A 22,946-nucleotide genomic window follows, 5' to 3' on the forward strand; every position below is an offset into this window, starting at 1 on the left:
CTTTTGTATTTTCAAAATTTCAGGGACTTCCCTGGTGGTCCAGTGGCTAAGGTTCCATGCTCCCAATGCAGGGGACCAGGGTTTGATCCTTGGTCAGGGAACTAGATCCCACATGCCACAACTAAAGATCACACACGTGGCAACGAAGATCTTGCATGCCGCAACTAAGACCCTGCACAGCCAAATAAATAAATAAATACATACATATATACATTTTTTTTTTAAATTCAGCTTTATGGAGGTATAAATGACACATAAAATTGTAAGTTATTTAAAGCGTGCATTGTGGTGGTTTCATACGCGATGTGTTGTGAAAGATTTCTCCCCATGGAATTAGTTAATGTAGTTAATTAATTCTTCATCACCTCACATATTTATCTTCTTTTTTTTTTTTTTTTTTTTTTGGTGAGAAGATTTAAGTTCCACTCTCTTAGCAAATTTCAATTATGCAGTACAATGTTATCAGCTCCAGTAACCGTGTTGTACATTAGATCTTCAGACCTCATTCATTTTTTAGCTGAAAGCTTGTACCCTGTACCCTCCCTTTACCCTCGTGCTTTTTCATTCAACATCCTCCAAACACACCCCCAAGGATGGATTGAGTTTCTCTCGCTGTAAGACAGTTTTGCCTTTCCTAGAATTTTATAAAATGGAACGATACACTCTGTCCTCATTTGCCTGTGGTTTCTTGCATTCAGCCTCATGAACATAAGACTCACAACATGTTGCATCAGTCTGCATTTCTTTTGAGAAAATGCTTCTTTTTTCATTTTACAGAGCAGGAAACTCAAACTCGAAGAGTGGGGTAATTTTTCTGAACGTCTCAGCTCACAGGTAGCCCATCCAGGATTCCCACACAAGATCTTCAGCATCCGAGATTACTTCTCATGATGCCGCTTTTGGTGCTGAACTGGAAGGAAGAGAGTAACATTCATTCCATTTTGGTAGATAATCAACATCTGAAGAAGGCACTCCAAGGAAAGAGCACACTCTGACAGTTGATGCGAGGGTGACACTTTTGGCTGCGGGACGAGCACCAGATACAGACAAGCCAGTCAGAATTCTTCACCTGTATTTTCCAAATGGGAATAAAGAGAAGGATAAAGCCTTTTCTGCAGTTAAGAGCTGAAGGGTATGAAGCCTTGGATTGGCCAGGTACTGTGTTTTCCTGCACTCTGGAAGAAATCTGAACTAAAAGAGAAAGAAGCCAACGTAGAAAAGGAAAGATAAGGGACACAGACAGAAAGTCTGACAGTTTTGAAACTTTGGTCCATTTATTTTTGAGGGCTAACAGCATCCTTGTCCTTCTAATGAATTGGTTATTTAATCCTTCATTTGATAACTTGAGATGTTTCAGTATCAACCGATAAATTCCCTCTAAGTACATTTGAGTTAGGTTTCCATTACTTGCAATCAAAAGAACCCTGTGTAACACATAGCGCTTAAAAGGATTTAACTGGATTAAGCCATTTGCATAATGTTGCCACATCTTGTAAAAAACATGCGGTTTTCATAGTAACTCTAGTTAAATATACTGCATCTGTATTGTGCCAGGAAGAAAGACAGCACTGTATTTACCTTTTGAAACAATCTTTGTTTCCATTTGACATGTACAGAGGTTGAAATATTAACAATGCATCCCAGGAGAAAAACCTAGCTCTGTAGGGTCTGTGGGTGATAAAATGTAGCATATAAATACTCTCTGTTCAAGATCAGCACATACTATACATTTTTTGCCTGCTGGAAGTTAACTCATTTTTATGGAAAATGTCCTGGCCCACTATCATAAATATGAGCAAAACTGCTGGGGGATACTTTTTTTCTAATTCTCATATCCTATACAGGTAGTGAATAATGTCTTGTGTATTTTAGGATACCATTTTCAGAAGTAGAACACTTGCATGTGGGAAAGACTGGAGGTAGTGAATCTCCTTTAAGTAGAAAATGTGCCAACAGCAAAAATAAGTTCTTCATATCTCACGCAAAGAAATTCCTCCTTTTTTTGAGGACCAGTTCCCAAGAATGCTATCAGTGTCCCCCAAGAGAACTCAAGGAGCAACAGAAATTAACACTTGGTTAAGTTTCTCTTTGCTTTGCTTTCATGACTCTAACTCTTCTTCCTGATTATAGGCTACCCTTTGTCTAGATGCTTTTTTCTTCTGTTATTGTTTCCCTTTCCCTTCCTTCCCATTTCCCCAGGGCTTCTTGAGGGTAGAGCCAATTCTCCATTCCTCCTCCTTATGCTCCTTTGTGAACCAGAGGGAAGTGACCTCGCTGCCTGCCCTCATGCAGGGGGAGCTCTCAGTAGTTTCCAGTTTAGACTTTCAAGCTCCTACATGTTGGGATGCTCAGAGGGCAGATGTATGAGAAAGAGAGGATAATTGAATTACAGATTTCTATTGTGTTCAAGATGTTAGCTCTTGCACACATGTAGCAATTCCTGATTGCTTAAGAGGTCCCTGGTGTGTTTTTGGCAAGTGAAGACCTTTACATGTGCCTGGCTCTGGTCCAAGTGACATGCACAGCGCTGGGATTACTTAACTACTCATCTGCCTGCATTTTCTTCCAATTCCTTAGAAAGAAAATGGAAAACAAGGAGAGAGAAAGAAAAGAGGTGTTGACCTTGATGACTGAAAGAATTTCTTTTAGATAAACTCCAAGATAAACTTCAAGATTATAAAGATAAGATACTGCTCAGTGGAATACTTGCAAAAAATAAGATCTCATACAGGAAGGCTTTCTTTAAAAATAAGACCCCAAAAAAAGGACTAACCCCTGGAAACGTGTGTGTGTGTTCATGTGTGTGTATGTTTGATTTCATTCTGTGAGCTGAATCTTTAATGTGATCATAAAGCTGTGATCTTTAATGACTTTTTATTTATTTATGTATTTATTTTTTTGTTTTGTGTTGGGTCTTCGTTTCTGTGCGAGGGCTTTCTCCAGTTGCGGCGAGCAGGGGCCACTCTTCATCGCGGTGCGCGGGCCTCTCACTGTCGCGGCCTCTCCCGTTGCGGAGCACAGGCTCCAGACGCGCAGGCTCAGTAGTTGTGGCTCACGGGCCTAGCCGCTCCGCGGCATGTGGGATCTTCCCGGACCGGGGCACGAACCCGTGTCCCCTGCATTGGCAGGCGGATTCTTAACCACTGCGCCACCAGGGAAGCCCTTTAATGACTTTCTAAATCTGCCTAGGATGAGGAATGAGTGAAAAGTTATCCAGAATAGAGGCTGCTCTAACTATGTGATATATTGGTCTGATTTAGGAACCACCTGTGAGGCAAAAAGAATGAAAAAAACTGACTGGAAAAACTTAAAAATTATTTCTTTTTTAAAAACACATTTTAAAGATGTAAATAGAAATTACCATGCTTAGTATTAATTACAAATAGCCAGGATGAGCATTTGGAATTCCAAATAGAGGAAAGAGGGGAGAACAGAAAGTAACTTGAAGGCCCTAGGAAGTCACATGGATCTGCATTCTGGAGGATCCAAGCTTCTTGTTTCTTTCCAGTAGGAACCTTGTTTGCCTTCAGCTTTCTGGGGGTCTCCAGTGGACAGGTGCAGCCCCCCAAGTATGCTCTAAAGCAGAGCAAGCATAATGTTTACTTAGGGCATGCTGCTCCTTTTGCTCTAAAAACGAGGTGGTTTCTTCTCTCTCCTTGATGACATATCAAGTATGATGTCGAAAGCTCAGCCTCTGCACCAGTGCCAAGTCATATCTTGGAGACAGAGTTTTGGGTAAAGTAGAAAAGAATAGCTTTACTGCTTTGCCAGGCAAAGGGGGACACAGCAGACTTCTGCCTTGGAAAAACTATGTGTCCCAACCCGGGAGGATTTGATGAGGAGTTTTATAGCAATGGTTCAAGGGTGGGGTTGTAGATAAGATTAGGGTGTGTGCAGGGCTTGAACTCCTTTAATCTCATCTCAGGTGGTCATCTCCTAATCTTGATGAGCTTCCCTGGTCCCTTTAATCTTGCCTCAGGTGGTTTCCTGGCTGCTCCTTCCTTGAGTAGCAACTGTTCGAACCTGCCCTTTGCAACTCAGGGAAGGTCATGGAAGCTGGAGTCTCGCCTACAAGAAATGGGGGACAGAAAGGCTCCTGTGCCCAGGAGCCCCACAAGGTCCTGCTCGATTTCAAGTACAGCAGCCTGCACATCAAACTCTAAACAGAAAAGGATCAGGGACAGTAATGGAACTTGGTGGTAAATGAAAAGGGGATGGTGGAATAGACAGTCCTCTGAAGCTGAGAAAGAAACCTCTCTTGTTCTCTCCCCTGATTTAGATGGAGTGTCCCAATCATCTGATTCATGGTCAAGGTATAGTCTTAGAATAGGATAGACTATTTCAAATCTGGACCATCCATGGAAAAATTGAAGAAGAGGGAGATGAAGGCGGAGGATGCTGGAGTGTGAGCTAATTTAATTGGTATCTTGTCCCAAACACCTAGCTGACTGATACTGAAGAAATGAGAGTGTTTTAGGGGGAAATAGTTCAAGTGTAAGACATAATTTTGATCATGGAGCCCAAGGTTGGATGCTGTTAAGTGCGTGGTGAAAGGTCCAGATAATGGCTCTGATCATCTGCAGATCAAGGGAAGACGCCATTGCATTATAGAAAAAGTGGCAGAAGAGGAGAAAATAAAAACTGAAGCAGGGGCTTCCCTGGTGGTGCAGTGGTCGAGAATCTGCCTGCCAATGCAGGGGACACGGGTTCGAGCCCTGGTCTGGGAAGATCCCACATGCCGCGGAGCAACTAGGCCCGTGAGCCACAAGTACTGAGCCTGCGCATCTGGAGCCTGTGCTCCACAACAAGAGAGGCCACGATAGTGAGAGGCCCGCGCACCGCGATGAAGAGTGGCCCCCGCTTGCCACAACTAGAGAAAGCCCTCGCACAGAAACGAAGACCCAACACAGCCAAAAATAAATAAATAAATAAGCCTACACCTTTAAAAAAAAAAAAAAAAAACTGAAGCAGGAGAGAAGTTCAACAAAGGAGATGAATAAAGACCCATCAAAATCTGCCCATATTGCTCTCTCTCTGCTATCATTCCTGTTGTAGTTTCTATAAAATTGTTCTCTGCTTCACATAAATTCTTTTTTGATCCTTCCTATAACACTGAACACTCCGTAAGGGTGGAGCCATGTATTGTATGCCCTTTGTATTCTGCTAAAGCATCACTCTTAACCCGGTGCCAGGAGCAAAATAAGTACTCCGTAAACACTTCTTTATTGAGGGTTTGACCAGAGATGGCTAGAGGACCAAGCTACAAAGTGGAAAAAACTGGAACACATCAATGATGCATTTCAGAGAAACCACTGTTTCGCCTTTACCCTGTTTTTCAAGGGAATTTTTCTTCAATGTCAGTTTGCTGTTAGCAATATTAAAAAGAGAGACAAAGAGGTAAAACTAATTCTCTTTTCCTAAATCGTTTGAGAATCGAGAATTTGTTGTTAGTGCAGCCAAGAAAACCCTCAGCACTTTAGGTCAAAGGATTCCTCAGAGTCACCTTGCCCTCCCACTTGCTTTTGGACTCTTGTTCAGGACAAAAATCATAAGTTCAGGACACAACCAGGAACCCAGAGGATTGAGACGAAACTCTGCCAAACGGGAGACGTTAGGCAAGGGATGCATGCCTTCTTCACAATTTTCTCTTCACGTGATGTTTAATAAGCCTCGCGATATTGGTCTAAACTGTGATGAAGGGCTACTTCAATGTGATAAAGTTCTGAAAACACCACTTCTGACAAATGGTGAAAATTAAGTTTAACACTCAGAAGAGGACTGAAGCACCAGATCTGGACAAATAAACAGTAGCAGCCGCCCTTCAACTTGATAGTTACATGAGCCTTTCTCATCAGCCCCCAAGAATTTTATGGAGCAGCCGACTTTCCTGGTGGTGGGAGCGCCAGACGGCAGGGCACCAAGGGCGAGTGTATGGGAGCCATAGAGAAAAATTGCGTTGGAGTTTTTTTTTCTCCCCCTCCACCTCTCTGTATCGTTTAGCTAAGCTTGTTCTGAAATCTACCATGGAAAAGGCCTTGATTATAAAATGTAATATTCACGTAAGATTGTGCCATTCAGCCTCACGTTAGGGAGTATACAGGGCTTCAGTGTTCCTTAATAAATTACCTCTTCGTGTAGCAATTAACCCCCCTCTGTGACGGTTCAGTGTTTCCTTGGGCCCGTGCCAGTGCTAACAGCTATGTCTTAGCATTCTTTTTAATGGGCTGCAGTTACTGCTGAGAGTGGGGAAACATAAAATATTAACACTTAAGCATCTTTTACACTTCTTTGAACGTTAGATTATGTTGAAAATATAACTGACTTTTCATTCTTAAACCCGATATTTGCTTAGAATTCCACAGGACCCATGAAAATGTTTCAGTAAGTGGTTTCTGTTGATTTATTAACTCCCATGAAAGCTTAATGGAAATCCCTTGTGACCAAATATTGAATACGTTTTATGCATGCTTACAAAAGTCTTGTTTACCAATTCAATGGCTTCCCCACATCTTATAGAAGATAAATGATTTGCAGCACAACTCGATGTGAGTCCCATTTTTCTCCTTCTGTGCCATCTGTTGGGGAAGGAAAGAAAGGAAGCTTCAAGCCATCCAACTATTATGTACAGGTAAAGTTGAACAGGGGTCTTCTTAAAAATCTAGTCGCTATTATCTTTGTTCAAGTTACTTTGCCTTTTTTGGTATTATCTGTTGATGTGAAGATCTAATGAGATATATGATGTTGAAATGTTGGTAATCTTACATCACTTATTAGCCTTTATTCTCTATTTAGCATATATATGTAGAATGAAATATATATGTATATATTCACTGCATATGCTATATATAAACTATTTATGTGTAGCTTTGCATTTTGTACTATATAAACTTTATATACTATATATACACAGTATATGTATAGTGTGTGTATACTATATGTTATATATAATATATACACTATATATTATATATAATATACACTATATATGTATATATATACTTTACAGAGAATAGGGAATAATAAGTAATGTACATATATGTATAAAACATACTTACCTAGTCTGTGTATACACACACTATATATATATGTATACACTATATATATACACATACATATATATATATGTATGTGTATATATGTAGTCCTTTTGATGTGTGCTTTATAAAGCTATGGAGTAATAGAGCTATAACTAATTTCAAAAGGTTGTATGAATCCATTCCATGATTTCAAATGATTAAAAGTCTAAATCCATTAAGGCTGGTCTACTTTCTTCTTTGTCATCTCTAGAGATGGCTACCGTATAGACTTTTAATTATAGAAGTAGCTTATGCACTCTTAACTATGGAAGTATTTTCTACACCACCAAATAAATAATTTTAATAACTACTCACATAATAATTTCTCATAAACTAAATATATTTAATTCTCTAGTATTCATTTCTTTTGTTTTACTTTATTTTAATCTTTGTGTTTCTCCAACAGGACTTGCAGCATTATATATGTATAGACTGATTGATACTGAGCTTTACTCTGGTTCTTGTAAACATTATTTTTTTTTTTGTTAATATTGCCTCTAAAGTACCTTCCAATGTTTAGTTAATCTGACAGCTAAGAAAGTCTTCCTGCTGAATTACTGAATTGTTTTATCTTTTACCATAAGTCCATTTCCTCTGACTCGTCATTTGACATGATTCAAAGTAAAAACAAAAATCATGTTGACCCCTTCCATTTATAAACATAAGATTCAGGTATTGCTTAAATTCAAAAACATCTATTGTTTTTACTTGCTTGCAATTGTGGCAATCTCGGAATTTCCTCAGTGAAATGGAATTATTTTAGTCCTCCAACACAGAGATTGGCAAACTATGGACCGTAGTTCAAGTCCATCATTGCCTGTTTTTGTAAATAAAGTTTTATTTGTAAATAAACAGTCACATTCATTCGTTTATGTGTTGTCTATGGCTGCTTTTGCACTTCAGCAGCAGAGCTGAGCAAATGTGACAGACTCTATGACCCACAAAGCTGAAGATAGTTACTATATGACCTTTACAGAAATAGTTTGCCAACCCCTGTTGCCAAGCCCTGCATGTAGATGGGCATTTAGCACCATTAATTATGCAGCTATGGAAACAAGCATTCACATATAATATTATTAGCTGTATTAATAAATGCATCCAATCATGGGACAATTTCTATGTGCATTTCAACATTCCATATCAAATATGTTCACATTTAATTGCTTGTTTCCAAGATAAATCTCTCTACACCTGGAATCTGCCAAACTTTCCTTGAATTCAAAGTTCTTTTGCCTCTTCTTTTCATTACAGAAATATCAAAGTTTACATGATGGTTAAAAACATGGCTTTGGGGGGACTAATAAGTCATGATTCAAAGCGAGTTGTGTCACCTGCCAAGCACCCAGAGAGGAATACATAACCTTGGGTATGTCACTTGAACGTTCTTAGTCTTATTTCTTCATTTAGAAAATGAAGGTAATGAGAATACCCATCTCATTTGTTTAGTGTGAAGATGAAATAAAAAATGTTATAATGCATTCATGGATTATGCCAGAGCACATGATGTATGCCTCATAAATAATTAGTGTATTTTATGATAACCAAAGTATATGTACAATAAAAAATAATAATTATAATACCATAGTAGTTGCCTCCATTCTTTACTTTATATGTTACATAGAGCCCTTAGTCTTGTTCCTAAATCAGTGACTCTGATCACTTCTTTGACTCATAATAAAGCTTAGCAGTTCATTCTGAACCATAATGATATGACATGAGGCAAAGCAGAACTCCTAGTTTATTTATGTTTCTTAATTAGTCTCCCTCATTGAGTCTCCCTGTCTCCAAGCACAATTAAAATGTTATGTGTTTCTCTAACACAGCAAACAATTCTCAGTCCCCAGGAACCCTAGAATCTCAAGCTGATGAAATGATTAAGGAAGAGGAAAATCCCAGAAATGGCCAATGGTGATATCTAAACATCAGAGATATCAAGAACGCTCATATTCATGTTGCCACTTGGGAAATCCAGTGCACTAATCCATGGCTGCCGATGCCACACTGCTTAAACACTGTCAGGCAGATTCTTATCCATCCAGCAGTTTTGGTGCTTTAACTTACACTGGGCATTTTTACCTCTTATACATACTTGCCACAGTATTCGAAGTTTTACCATTAGAGAGTCATTTATTTGAAGATTCTCTTTCCACTCTCCACCAAATAGGCAAAAAACTCCTTGTAGCAAAACATTTTCCCCAGTGAAAAATAATTTCTCCTTCCTCTGAAGTCTGCATTTTGCTTGCCACTGTTTCATAGCTTGTAGCATATGTTATGTTATGATTATTTGCATATTAACCTGAATTGCTTCCCCATGCTCTCTCCATACTTGTCAAGAGACCTGCGTACACATTATGCATACTTAACTCTGTATGCCCCAGACGTGCACCTGCAAACAGGCTTTTCTCAGCACTGTTATCACTCTGAAAACTGTTTGTTTTCCACAAGACCTTGTCTCTTAAAAAATATGCTTTATAACAATTCTATTACCAGTTAATAAAAGCTATAATATACTGATCAAATAATCTTTTCTGCTATGGACTGAATGCTTGCATCCCCCTCCTAAAATTTATATGTTGAAACCTTAATCCTCTATATGATGTTATTTAGAGGTGGGGCTTTGGGAAGTTAATTAGGGTGAGATTAAGTCATGGGGCCCTCATGATGGGATTAATGTCCTTATAAAAGAGGAAGACATTGATCTTTCTTTTTCCACTCTATGAGGATACAGCAAGAAGGCATCCATTTGCAAACCAGGAAGAGGACTCTCACCAGGAAATGAATCTGCCGACATCTTGATCTCGGACATCCCAGTGTCCAAAACTGTAAGAAATAAATGTCTATCGTTTAAGCACCTAGTCTATGGTAGTTTTGTTATAGCAGCTAGAACTGATTAAGAGCCTCTGTAACTGAATGTTTACTTTTGGCAGATACTGTTGGTTGGCTAACTCCGTGCCCAGTCCCAATCCCCTTCTCCCTTGCCTACTTCCACTTATAGAACCTGCCAAAAATATTGCTTGCCTTTGCAGTTAGGTGCAGCCATATGACAAATCTGGGCAGTAGAATGTAAGAAGAGTCTGCTGGGACTGCTGAGAAAGCTTTTGATTTTCTAAGGAAAAGGATAGATGTCACTGGTCCAGGCTTTCCCCTCCTTCCTGACTTGCCTATGGACCTAATGCTTGGAGCTCACACTTCTATCACACTTCTAAGATGACACTCCTTTGTGTTAAGGGTACTGACTGGACAGAAAAAGCCTGGATCCTTGATGACATTGCCAAGCTAGACCAGACCAGACCCCAAACTTTGCGTTATACCAAACAATGAGCCTCCCTCAATTTGTTTAGGTCATTTAAGTGTACTTACTGCTGCTTGCAACCAAATGTAGTCCTACCTGTTCAACAGATGATGAAAAAAATCAGCAAGATTCTTTCAAAACACGATGTTAATGATATGATTAAAAATCATACTGTAATATAAGAAATATATATATAAAGTAACTAAAATAACAAAGAGCTTAAGAATAAGGATTTAGTTTTGTGCCCCGGCCCTACCACCCACTAGTTTACTTAGGTAAGTTATTTCACATCTCTCAGGCTCAGTTTCCATGTCTGTAAATTGGACAGAATTATGTAATAAAAAGACTATAAGAACTGAATGATAAAAATGCATGAAGACACTTGGCACATAGTAAGTGCTCAGTAAAGATGGGATATTTTTGTTATTTATAATTTTATAGATGAAGTCATGATAAAGAACTCAATTCATGGAATCTTATACTTTATTGAGGTTCTACTTTACAAATTCACAGTAGTTCATACTAACCTGCGTCAGTTTGACATCAGTAAATAAACTCATTTCTACTTACTGGGAGATCTTATTCCTGTGTCGGTTTATCATGCTATTATTACTGTACCTCTATCACAATTTCATTAGCTCGCAACTAAAGGTGCATTAGTGTTAGGTTATTAGAATTAATTAGAATTAAAACGAATGATTAGAATTTATTAGAATTAATATCTCAATTGCCAAAGTTAATATGAATCCCCGCATCCATTCACAGAATGCTGGTTATTCCTCTCGCCCACTCAGCGTTCAAAGATTTGATTTATTCAGTTTCAGATTAAGAAAAAAAGACTTAATAGCTTTTTTTTTTCCTCCATCTTCTCAATTTGGAAGAGGCCTCATTCCTGGTTACCGTAACTAAACAAGGAAACATCAAGTGGAAGAAATGTGTGATTTGTATGAGAAAGAATGAAAATAAAAATCACACCCCACTTAGAGGAAGAGACCGGGGCCCGAGTCAAAGTAGCCCGAGATGAAAGCTGAGCAACTTTGCACGTTTTAAGCACTGCCTGGAATTCTGACTGATGGGATATTCTGGAAGAGGGCTTAAGCAAATAAGTACGCTAAGAGGAACACTGAAGTCGTTTCATGCTGTGGCTGTTTTAATCTTTGGGCATAAACTAGTAATTATTTTCCTAGGGTGTGGGAGGAGAAGTAACCAGGGGATTTCTGGGGCCCATAATGGACTTCTGTGGTGTGCGCTGAGGATCGAATGTTATACCACAAGATTACAGGACTCTTCATCTCTTCTGACCAGGGCATATTCGAATCCACACTCCAGCTTTCATGTGTCATCTCAGCTGGAGTCTGCGAAAGGGCCTTTTTCTTGCTGCCTGGGTTTTGGAATAAATAAAGTCTTATTAGCCATTGCCTTAGAGGTTGAATGAATCCATGGCTCTCAGGAAGGTATACATAGGATGCCTTTAGAGTTTGAAGTCTATTTCTCTCAGGTAACTGCAAAGCCAAAACAGATGAAAAAACCCAGGCTCTCTGTTACCGAGAAGAAATGATAAAGCATCCAGGAAAGATAAAAAATAGAAAACTTCACTAAGTGACATTCTTATTGTGGCAATCGTGAGTATTCAGATGTTTTTTGTTAGTAACGAAAGTCAAGCTATCTGAGTCTGTCATCTCAGATAGGAGGCAGCTTTTATTTATTTATTTATTTAGGCCACACTGCGTGGCTTGTGGGATCTTAGTTCCCCGACCAGGGATCAAAACCAGGCCCCCTACACTGGAAGCACATAGCCCTAACCACTGGACCTCCAGGGAATTCCGAACAGCTTTCTTGAAGCTTAAACTACTGTGACTTTATATTGCTCCCAGTGTCTTATGCCTGGGATGATATTAAAATTGTCCATATTGACTTTCTTTTTTAAAGTGTTTCTTTTATTTTTGAATCTAAAATTTCAAACTAATTTTTAAATTTTATTTACTTATTTATTTTTTTTTGAATTTTATTTTATTTATTTTTTTATACAGCAGGTTCTTATTAGTCATCAATTTTATACACATCAGTGTATACATGTCAATCCCAGTCACCCAATTCAGCACACCACCACCGCCACCCCCCCGTGGCTTTCCCCCCTTGGTGTCCATACGTTTGTTCTCTACATCTGTGTCTCAACTTCTGCCCTGCAAACTGGTTCATCTGTACCATTTTTCTAGGTTCCACATACATGCGTTAGCATACGATATTTGTTTTTCTCTTTCTGACTTAACTTCACTCTGTATGACAGTCTCTAGATCCATCCACGTCTCAACAAATGACTCAATTTCGTTCCTTTTTATGGTAGAGTAATATTCCATTGTATATATGTACCACATCATCTTTATCCATTCGTCCGTCGATGAGCATTTAGGTTGCTTCCATGACCTGGCTATTCTAAATAGTGCTGCAGTGAACATTGGGGTGCATGACTCTTTTTGAATTATGGTTTTCTCTGGGTATATGCCCAGTAGTGGGATTGCTGGATCATATGGTAATTCCATGTTTAGTTTTTTAAGGAACCTCCATACTGTTCTCCATAGTGGCTGTATCAATTTATATTCCCACCAACAGTGCAAGAGGGTTCCCTTTTCTCCACATCCTCTCCAGCATTTGTTGTTTGTAGATTTTCTGATGATGCCCATTCTAACTGGTGTGAGGTGATACCTCATTGTAGTTTTGATTTGCATTTCTCTAATAATTAGTGATGTTGAGCAGGTTTTCACGTGCTTCTTGGCCATCTGTATGTCTTCTTTGGGGAAATGTCTATTTAGGTCTTCTGCCCATTTTTGGATTGGGTTGTTTGTTTCTTTAATATTGAGCTGCATAAGCTGTTTATATATTTTGGAGATTAATCCTTTGTCCGTTGATTCATTTGTAAATATTTTCTCCCATTCTGAGGGTTGTCTTTTCATCTTGTTTATGGTTTCCTTTGCTGTGCAAAAGCTTTTAAGTTTCATTAGGTCCCATTTCTTTATTTTTGTTTTTTTTTATTTCCATTACTCTAGGAGGTGGATCAAAAAAGATCTTGCTGTGATTTATGTCAAAGAGTGTTCCTCCTATGTTTTCCTCTAAGAGTTTTATAGTGTCTGACCTTACATTTAGGTCTCGAATCCATTTTGAGTTTATTTTTGTGTATGGTGTTAGGGAATGTTCTAATTTCATTCTTTTACATGTAGCTGTCCAGTTTTCCCAGCACCACTTATTGAAGAGACTGTCTTTTCTCCACTGTATATCTTTGCCTCCTTTGTCATACATTAGTTGACCATAGGTGTGTGGGTTTATCTCTGGGCTTTTTATCTTGTTCCATTGACCTATGTTTCTGTTTTTGTGCCAGTACCATATTGTCTTGATTACTGTAGCTTTGTAGTATAGGCTGAAATCAGGGAGTCTGATTCCTCCAGCTCCGTTTTTTTCCCTCAAGACTGCTTTGGCTATTTGGGGTCTTTTGTGTCTCCATACAAATTTTAAGATTTTTTGTTCTAGTTCTGTAAAAAATGCCATTGGTAATTTGATAGGGATTGCATTGAATCTGTAGATTGTTTTGGGTAGTACAGTCATTTTCACAATATTGATTCTTCCAATCCAAGAACATGGTATATCTCTCCATCTGTTGGTATCATCTTTAATTTCTTTCATCAGTGTCTTATAGTTTTCTGCATACAGGTCTTTTGTCTCCTTAAGTAGGTTTATTCCTAGGTATTTTATTCTTTTTGTTGCAGTGGTAAATGGGAGTGTTTCCTTAATTTCTCTTTCAGATTTTTCATCATTAGTGTATAGGAATGCAAGAGATTTCTGTGCATTAATTCTGTATCCTGCAACTTTACCAAATTCATTGATTAGCTCTAGTAGTTTTCTGGTGGCATTTTTAGGATTCTCTATGTATAGTATCATGTCATCTGCAAACAGTGACAGCTTTACTTCTTCTTCTCCGATTTGGATTCCTTTTATTTCTTTTTCTTCTCTGATTGCTGTGGCTAGGACTTCCAAAACTATGTTGAATAACAGTGGTGAGAGTGGACATCCTTGTCTTGTTCCTGATCTTAGAGGAAATGCTTTCAGTTTTTCACCATTGAGAATGATGTTTGCTGTGGGTTTGTCTTATATGGCCTTTATTATGTTGAGGTAGGTTCCCTCTATGCCCACTTTCTGGAGAGTTTTTATCATAAATGGGTGTTGAATTTTGTCAAAAGCTTTTTCTGCATCTATTGAGATGATCATATGGTTTTTCTTCTTCAGTTTGTTAATATGGTGTATCACATTGACTGATTTGCATATATTGAAGAATCCTTGTATCCCTGGGATAAATCCCACTTGATCATGGTGTATGATCGTTTTAATGTGTTTTTGGATTCTGTTTGCTAGTATTTTGTTGAGGATTTTTGCATCTATATTCATCAGTGATATTGGTCTGTAATTTTCTTTTTTTGTAGTATCTTTGTCTGGTTTTGGTATCAGGGTGATGGTGGCCTCCTAGAATGAGTTTGGGAGTGTTCCTTCCTCTGCAGTGTTTTAGAAGAGTTTGAGAAGGATGGGTGTCATCTCTTCTGTAAATGTTTGATAGAATTCACCTGAGAAGCCATCTGGTCCTGGACTTTTGTTTGTTGGAAGATTTTTAATGACAGTTTCAATTACATTACTTGTGATTGATCTGTTACTATTTTCTATTTCTTCCTGGTTCAATCTTGGAAGGTTATACCTTTCCAAGAATTTTCCATTTCTTCCAGGTTGTCCATTTTTTTGGCATAGGATTGCTTGTAGTAGTCTCTTAGGATGCTTTGTATTTCTATGGTGTCTGTTGTCACTTCTCCTTTTTCATTTCTAATTTTATTGATTTGAGTCATCTCCCTCTTTTTCTTGATGCATCTGGCTAATGGTTTATCAATTTTGTTTATCTTCTCAAAGAACCAGCTTTTAGTTTTATTGATCTTTGTTATTGTTTTCTTTGTTTCTGTTTCATTTATTTCTGCTCTGATCTTTATGATTTCTTTCCTTCTGCTAACTTTGGGTTTTGTTTGTTCTTCTTTCTCTAGTTCCTTTAGGTGTAAGGTTAGATTGTTTATTTGAGATCTTTCTTGTTTCTTGAGGTAGGCTTGTATAGCTATAAACTTCCGTCTTAGAACTGCTTTTGCTGCATCCCATAGGCTTTGGATCGTTGTGTTTTCATTGTCATTTGTCTCTAAGTATTTTTTGATTTCTTCAGTGATCTCTTGGTTATTCAATAACGTATTGTTTAGCCTCCATGTGCTTGTGTTTTTTACGTTTTTTTCCCCATAATTCATTTCTAATCTCATAGGGTTGTGGTCAGAAAAGATGCTTGATATGATTTCAATTTTTCTTTAATTTACTGAGGCTTGATTTGTGACCCAAGATGTGATCAATCCTGGAGAATGCTCTGTGCACACTTGAGAAGAAAGTGTAATCTGCTGTTTTTGGATGGAATGTCCTATAAAGATCAATTAAATCTATCTGGTCTACTGTGTCATTTAAAGCTTCTGTTTCCTTATTTATTTTCATTTTGGATGATCTGTCCATTGGTGTAAGTGAGGTGTTAAAGTCCCCCACTATTACTGTGTTACTGTCGATTTCCTCTTTTATCACTGTTAGCAGTTGCCTTATGTATTGAGGTGCTCCTATGTTGCATGCATATATATGTATAATTGTTACATCTTCTTCTTGGATTGATCCCTTGATCATTATGTAGGGTCCTTCCTTGTCTCTTGTAACATTCTTTATTTTAAAGTCTATTTTATCTGATATGAGTATTGCTACTCCAGCTTTCTTTTGATTTCCATTTGCATGGAATATCTTTTTCCATCCCTTCACTTTCAGTCTGTATGTGTCCCTAGGTCTGAAGTGGGTCTCTTGTAGACAGCATATATATGGGTCTTGTTTTTGTATCCATTCAGCAAGCCTGTGTCTTTTGGTTGGAGCATTTAATCCATTCACGTTTAAGGTGATTAGCGATATGTATGTTCCTATGACCGTTTTCTTAATTGTTTTGGGTTTATTTTTGTAGGTCCTTTTCTTCTGTTGTGTTTCCCACTTAGAGAAGTTCCTTTAGCATTTGTTGTAGAGCTGGTTTGGTGGTGCTGAATTCTCTTAGCTTTTGCTTATCTGTAAAGCTTTTGATTTCTCCATTGAATCTGAATGAGATCCTTGCCGGGTAGAGTAATCTTGGTTGTAGGTTCTTCCCTTTCATCACTTTAAGTATATCATGCTGCTCCCTTCTGGCTTGTAGAGTTTCTGCTGAGAAACCAGCTGTTAACCTTATGGGAGTTCCCTTGTATGTTATTTGTCATTTTTCCCTTATTGCTTTCAATTATTTTTCTTTGTCTTTAATTTTTGGCAATTTGATTACTCTGTGTCTTGTCATGTTTCTCCTTGGGTTTATCCTGTGTGGGACTCGCTGTGCTTCCTGGACTTGGGTGGCGATTTCCTTTCCCATGTTAGGGAAGTTTTTGACTATAATCTCTTCAAATATTTTCTCTGATCCTTTCTCTCTCTCTTCTCCTTCTGGGACCCCTATAATGCGAATGTTGTTGCATTTAATGTTCTCCATTCTGTGAGTCACCCACCCAGCAGTTATGGGATTTGATTTTACTGTGATTGTGCCCCTCCTACCGTCTCATTGTGGCTTCTCCTTTGTCTTTGGATGTGGGGTATCTTTTTGGTGAGTTCCAGTGTCTTCCTGTTGATGATTGTCCAGCAGCTAGTTGTGATTCTGGTGTTCTCACAAGAGGGAGTGAGAGCACGTCCTTCTACTCTGCCATCTTGGTTCCTCTCGTCCTATTTACTTATTTTTTGATAATTTTTGTTGGGGTATAGTTGATTTGCAATGTTGTGTTGGTTTCAGGTGTGCAGCAGGGTGAATCAGTTATACATGTGCATATATCCACTCTTTTTTAGATTCTTAGAATATAAGTGTTTCTTATGATGCAAAATGTGTTAAAGGACTGTCTTTTATTCCATTGGTATGTAATTGGTAATTAGGTAATTGCTATTATTCTCATAGTAAAATAACTTTTAATTTATAACACACACACACACACACCCACAAATGTCCATATTGAAGAACAAAGAGGGACAAAACACTCAAGTTACTGGGAAGATCCCTTTATCTCTCATTACATTAATCTTTTACTTCAAACATTCTATTATTTCCCTAAACCTGTATATGACTTAAACGCCACTAATTTCTCTTTATCTCCTCATTGCAGGTATAGGATATTAAAAATAATAATGTCATTCTGAAATTTACTAGTTTCAAAAAGGGGGGTTTTCTACAGTTCACATATTTGGTGGACATTTGATCAGGAGAAGGTCCTCTAGGTTAAGTCCTGCAGTTGTCATCACAATTTCCTTACACAGCAAAGCTAGAGTAACCTTCCTTGGGTATTATTTTTGCTGTGTCATAAATGAGCCCTGGTTTCTCCTGTCTGGGGTGTAGTTCCTTCTGCGCTGTGGCCAGCCCTAACTCTCAAGCCTCTTCTCTTCTTACTCTTTTACTTGAACTTGATTACTAAGGTCCAGACAAACGTGGTTACTGATCATTCTTCCAACGTTCCATGTCATTCTGCATTTGCGTTTCTTTACTTGTCCCCTCACTTCAGAATGCCCTTGTCAACTTCCTGTGTGTCAATCTGGTTTATGCATCATGGTCTAAATGAAAAGTCTCTTCCTGCAAGAGGCCTGTTATGGTCAGTGTAGGTCTCATATTTTCCTCTCTAAATTCCTACAGTATTCCATTTATACCACTATTAGGTCATTCTTTACTTACTGCCTTTGATTAAACTATTTGAAGACCTACCTTCATTGATTCAAGGTGCATTTATTGACCATCCTCTCTGTGTCAATAACTGTTCTAGTAACAAGGGACACTGTAGCAAACTAAAGAGATGTGAGCCCTACATTCATGAATCTCCAGGGTTTCTCTTTTATTAAATTGAACTCCTTGAGGACATCCACTTCACCTTTATATTTTACATAGGACAATGTTTTGAACATGGAAAGGAATTACTAATTTGTATTAAATAAGTAAATCAATGGTTTCCAATCTTATAGAACCCAATGCCCTCTTATAACCAATATGTTGTCATGTGCTTTTCACTGTGCTGAAATAGAAGTAACAAGTGACATCATCTATGTACACACATAATTTCAAAAACATTAATATATCTCCATGTAAATATAATACCCTCAAAAAGGACAAATAAAAGAAAAGCAGGGACTTCCCTGGTGGCACAGTGGTTAAGAATCCGCCTGCCAATGCAGGGGACACGAGTTTGATCCCTGGTCTGGGAAGATCCCACATGCCGCAGAGCAACTAAGCTCGTGTGCCACAACTAAAGAGCCTGCGCTCTACAGCCCACAAGCCACAACTGCTGAGCCCACGTGCCACAACTACTGAAGCCCATGTGCCGCAATGAGAGAAGCCACTGCAATGAGAAGCCCATGCACCACAGCAAAGTGTAGCCCCTCTCGCTGCAACTAGAGAAAGCCCGCCCCCTGCAACGAAGACCCAATGCAGCCAAAAATAAATAAATAAAGTTTTTCAAAAAAGAAAAGCAATTTATAACAGTATGCATTTCATTATGTAAATGTCTGGACAGGGCTACTTAGAAGATGCAGTGAAGTAGTCAGATGAGTGAGTTTGGATTCTCGACAAGTAAAAGGATAAGAAAGCATGCCCCATATGATAAGCAGGGAAATGAAATGGCAGAGGTATGAGTTACACTAAAATGGAAGCTAGTGTGTGGATAGGTTGTAACAACCTGGATTCATTCATGTATAATAAGGGAAAGAGAGAAATGACCTTAATTGAAGTTGGGATAACATGCCAAGGAAAATTGCAGAGCAACAACGTGGAGAAATGAGGAAGTGTGACAATCTGACAAATGGGCCGTATCTCACTTGTAAGGGGAGAGTCAGAATAATTCATACGAAATGACACAGGGCAGAGTCGTGACAGAGTAGCACAGAAAACATATCTTAGGTTTTAAATTCCTGCCACGTGTTGGGGAACACTTTCAGTTTCTGTTATTTATTAAGACTTAGAAAGCCAAATATTTTGGCAGGTGGTAGGGAGAAGAGGGTGGATTAAGAAAAAAGAAGAGTAATACACACGAGGCTGTAGAAAACTGTTTTAGGATATGTTTCTGAGGCAAGAGGAAAATCAAAATTAACAGGGAACTCACTTCTGCTTCCGGTCACGGCTGAAGAACTAGTATTAGAATAGTCTTCCTGCCGTAAACAATACATATCTGCACCAAATGTAGGAAACAACTGTGTTCTGATGTTGGACACGTGCCAATGCAAGACTGGGATTCCCAAGAGATGGAAGACAGGTAAGGGATGTCATCTGATTGCTCTGGTTTTCGGTCTGAAGCAGGGATCTGGACCACAGCACAGGGAGGCACAGCCTACCTGGAGCACAGCCGTCTTGCTGAGCCTGGGTTTGAGATCAGAGACCAGGGAGGCTGAGAGAGCTAGAATGTACAGGGAAGAGGGCCAGGGAGAAAGGAGAAATGCAGAGAAAGCTCCAGAAAATCTGCATAGAAGTCCCATTGAATCTAGAATGGAACTCCATGAGGCTGGATAAAAACAGCTACTGTGGAAAGACAAGCAACCAGGAGCTATAAGGTGAGCGTACACAGGCCTGAGAAGAGTTTGAATTTGATCAAGTTAGAATGAAAAGACCTCATTAAATATCTGGAGCATTAGGAGATGCCCCAGAGAAGGCATGCCCTAGGAGTACAGCCAAAATAGTTACTCAAGGCTTGACCTAATAAAGCTGAATAACAAGACTCCAAAGAATCAAGGTAATTCACACTTAATTTAACTGCTGCTGGAACAAAAATTCAACACTCTTGAAAGGAAGACAACAAAATGGAGAATATCAACATTATAACATTCACACTATTCAGAATCGAATCAAAGTGTACTTAACATGAAAAAGCAGATTCCCGGTTACCCTCTTAATCATCTAAAAGGTCTAACAAATGTGTCAGCTGGGGTCCCAGGAAAACAGAAGGGAAGAGAAGAATATTTGAAGAAATAACATTCAAACAATTTTCTAACTTGATGAAAATTATAAACACACAGGTCCAAGAGGCCTAATGAACTCCAAACAGGAGAAATGCAAAGAAAAGTACAAAGAGGCATATTATAGTACAATTCCTAAAAACTGATAAGAAATAGAAAAAATCTCAAAGGCAGCCAGAGGAAATAAGACAAATTATGTACCAGGAAACAGAGATAACAATTACCACTGACTTGATCAGAAGCAGTGCAAACCAGAGGACAAGGAATGACATTTTAAAAATACTAAACAAAACAAAACAAAATTCTTGTTAGTCAAGAATCCTAAATCATGCAGCAACATGGATGGACCTAGAGATTATCATACTAAGTGAAGTAAGTCAGAAAGAGAAAGACAAATATCATATGATATCACTTATATGTGGAATCTAAAATGCAACACAAATGAACATGTCTACAAAACAGAAACAGACTCACAGACATAGAGAACAGACTTGTGGTTGCCAAGGGCCAGAGTGGGGTGGGGGAGAGAAGGATTGGGAGTTTGGGTTTAGCAGATGCAAATTGATATATACAGGATGGATAAACAACAAGGTCCTACCGTATAGCACAAGGAACTTTATTCAGTATCCTGTGATAAACCATAATGGAAAATAATATGAAAAAGAATATATATATATGTATAACTGAGTTGCTTTGCTGTACAGTAGAAATTAACACAACATTGTAAATCAACTATACTTCAATAAAATTAAAAAAGAACCCTAAATCAGCAAAAACACCTTCAAAAATGAAAATGGAATAGACATTTTCACACAAACAAAAGCTGAGAGAATTTGTTCTCTAAGTATTACAAAAAATGTTAAAGTATGTTCTTAAGACTAAAGGAGAAAAAAGATACCACTTAGAAACTCAGATCTACATGAAAGAATTAAGTGCACTGGAAATAGCAAATATCAGGCAAATATTAAGGACATTTTCTCATTTTCCAATTTCTCCAAATACAAGTGACTGTTTAAAGCAAAGTAAGTAAAAATGTGGTGTGGTTTATAATATACATAGAAGTGAAAAATAAATGACAGTAATATTACAAAGGATTAGAGGGAAAAATAGAAAAATACTGCATAAACTTCTTATGTAACTTGTAAAGGGAGTATAACATTATTTGACAGTAGACCATGATAAAATGCACATTTCATACAAAACAAACTATGAGCCTAAATTTCTAACAAGACAACTGGCTCAATGGAATACTACGCTTCTCAGAAAAAAAGACAACCCAAATAAAATAAATATGCATTTTTTTAAAGCACAGTTTTCTTATTATTGAGCTACTATGTATAGCTGAGTAATAATATAAAATATTTAAAAATAATCCTTGGTCTTCCCTGGTGGCACAGTGGTTAAGAATCCACCTGCTAATGCAGGGGACATGGGTTTGATCCCTGGTCCAGAAAAATCCCACATACAGCAGAGCAACTAAGCCCATGCACCACAACTACTGAGCCTGCACTCTAGAGCCCGTGAGCCACAACTACTGAGCCCGCGTGCCACAACTACTGAAGCCCGAGCACCTAGAGCCCATGCTCTGCACCAAGAGAAGCCACTGCAATGAGAAACCACCGCACCACAACAAAGAGTAGCCCCCACTCGCCCCAATTAGAGAAAGCCCGCATGCAGCAACGAAGACCCAACGCAGCCAACAATAAATAAATAAATAAATTTATTTTTAAAAATAATAAAAAGAATCCTTACTCCACTAATTTAATAATATTAGATTTTAAATTTGTTGAAACAGTTAATATCATCTTTGCTGTATGTTTTTAAGCATATTCAGCGACCATTGCAATATAATTACAATAACTGTACTTTGTAGTAACTGTGAGATAGCACTGAAACTTTTTCCAACTAAATATGAAGTTGGAAATGCTCTAATAAGTAATTTAGCTTATTTCCAAAGAGGTAGGTTGAAATTCATAACTTTATAATTAGACTGATTAAATTCATTGACCCCTGTCCTTTCTTTCTTTCTCAGGTAACTCACTTTGCAAATGTTGGCTGACGGACCTTTTCCATTTCAAATAAATAAATCCCACCCAATCACTGATGAAAATTTATTCAGATCTTTACATCTCATCTTTTGGGTTCAGCCATGTAAGAGTAATATATTATCAATATGAGTAATATAATATCAATATTATTACATTTAACCTGATCCAACAGCTGGAAAGAACAATGAAAATACTCAGTGACAAAGGTTATTTTAAAAGAAATGTGTTTCTTGATAATTTCTATGAAAATTCCTTTCACTTTAATGTGATTAACTCATTTCCTTGCATCTTCAGGATCACTTCATTTAACTTCATCAATAACTCTGAAAAATAAACACATCATTTTTCAATATTTGAATTTTGGCATTGAATTTGCCACTAATTTTTCATTAGTTAAATGAAATAGCTCTACAACAGCATCAAATAGTGGACAAAATATTTATAAGCAAC

At 38.0% G+C, this 22,946-nt stretch overlaps 1 long non-coding RNA gene across 1 annotated transcript; it reads left to right on the plus strand.

Moving 5' to 3' along the window:
- The first annotated feature begins 6,495 nt into the window (after window positions 1-6,495).
- Window positions 6,496-22,564, plus strand: LOC132354076 (uncharacterized). The gene is made up of 4 exons (XR_009499171.1): window positions 6,496-6,628; window positions 8,328-8,442; window positions 9,805-9,898; window positions 22,481-22,564. It is a non-coding gene; the product is annotated as an uncharacterized LOC132354076 (long non-coding RNA).
- Window positions 22,565-22,946: the final 382 nt, after the last annotated feature.

Source organism: Balaenoptera ricei, chromosome 1 (assembly GCF_028023285.1).
Source record: "Balaenoptera ricei isolate mBalRic1 chromosome 1, mBalRic1.hap2, whole genome shotgun sequence".
NCBI classification, from domain to species: domain Eukaryota; kingdom Metazoa; phylum Chordata; class Mammalia; order Artiodactyla; family Balaenopteridae; genus Balaenoptera; species Balaenoptera ricei.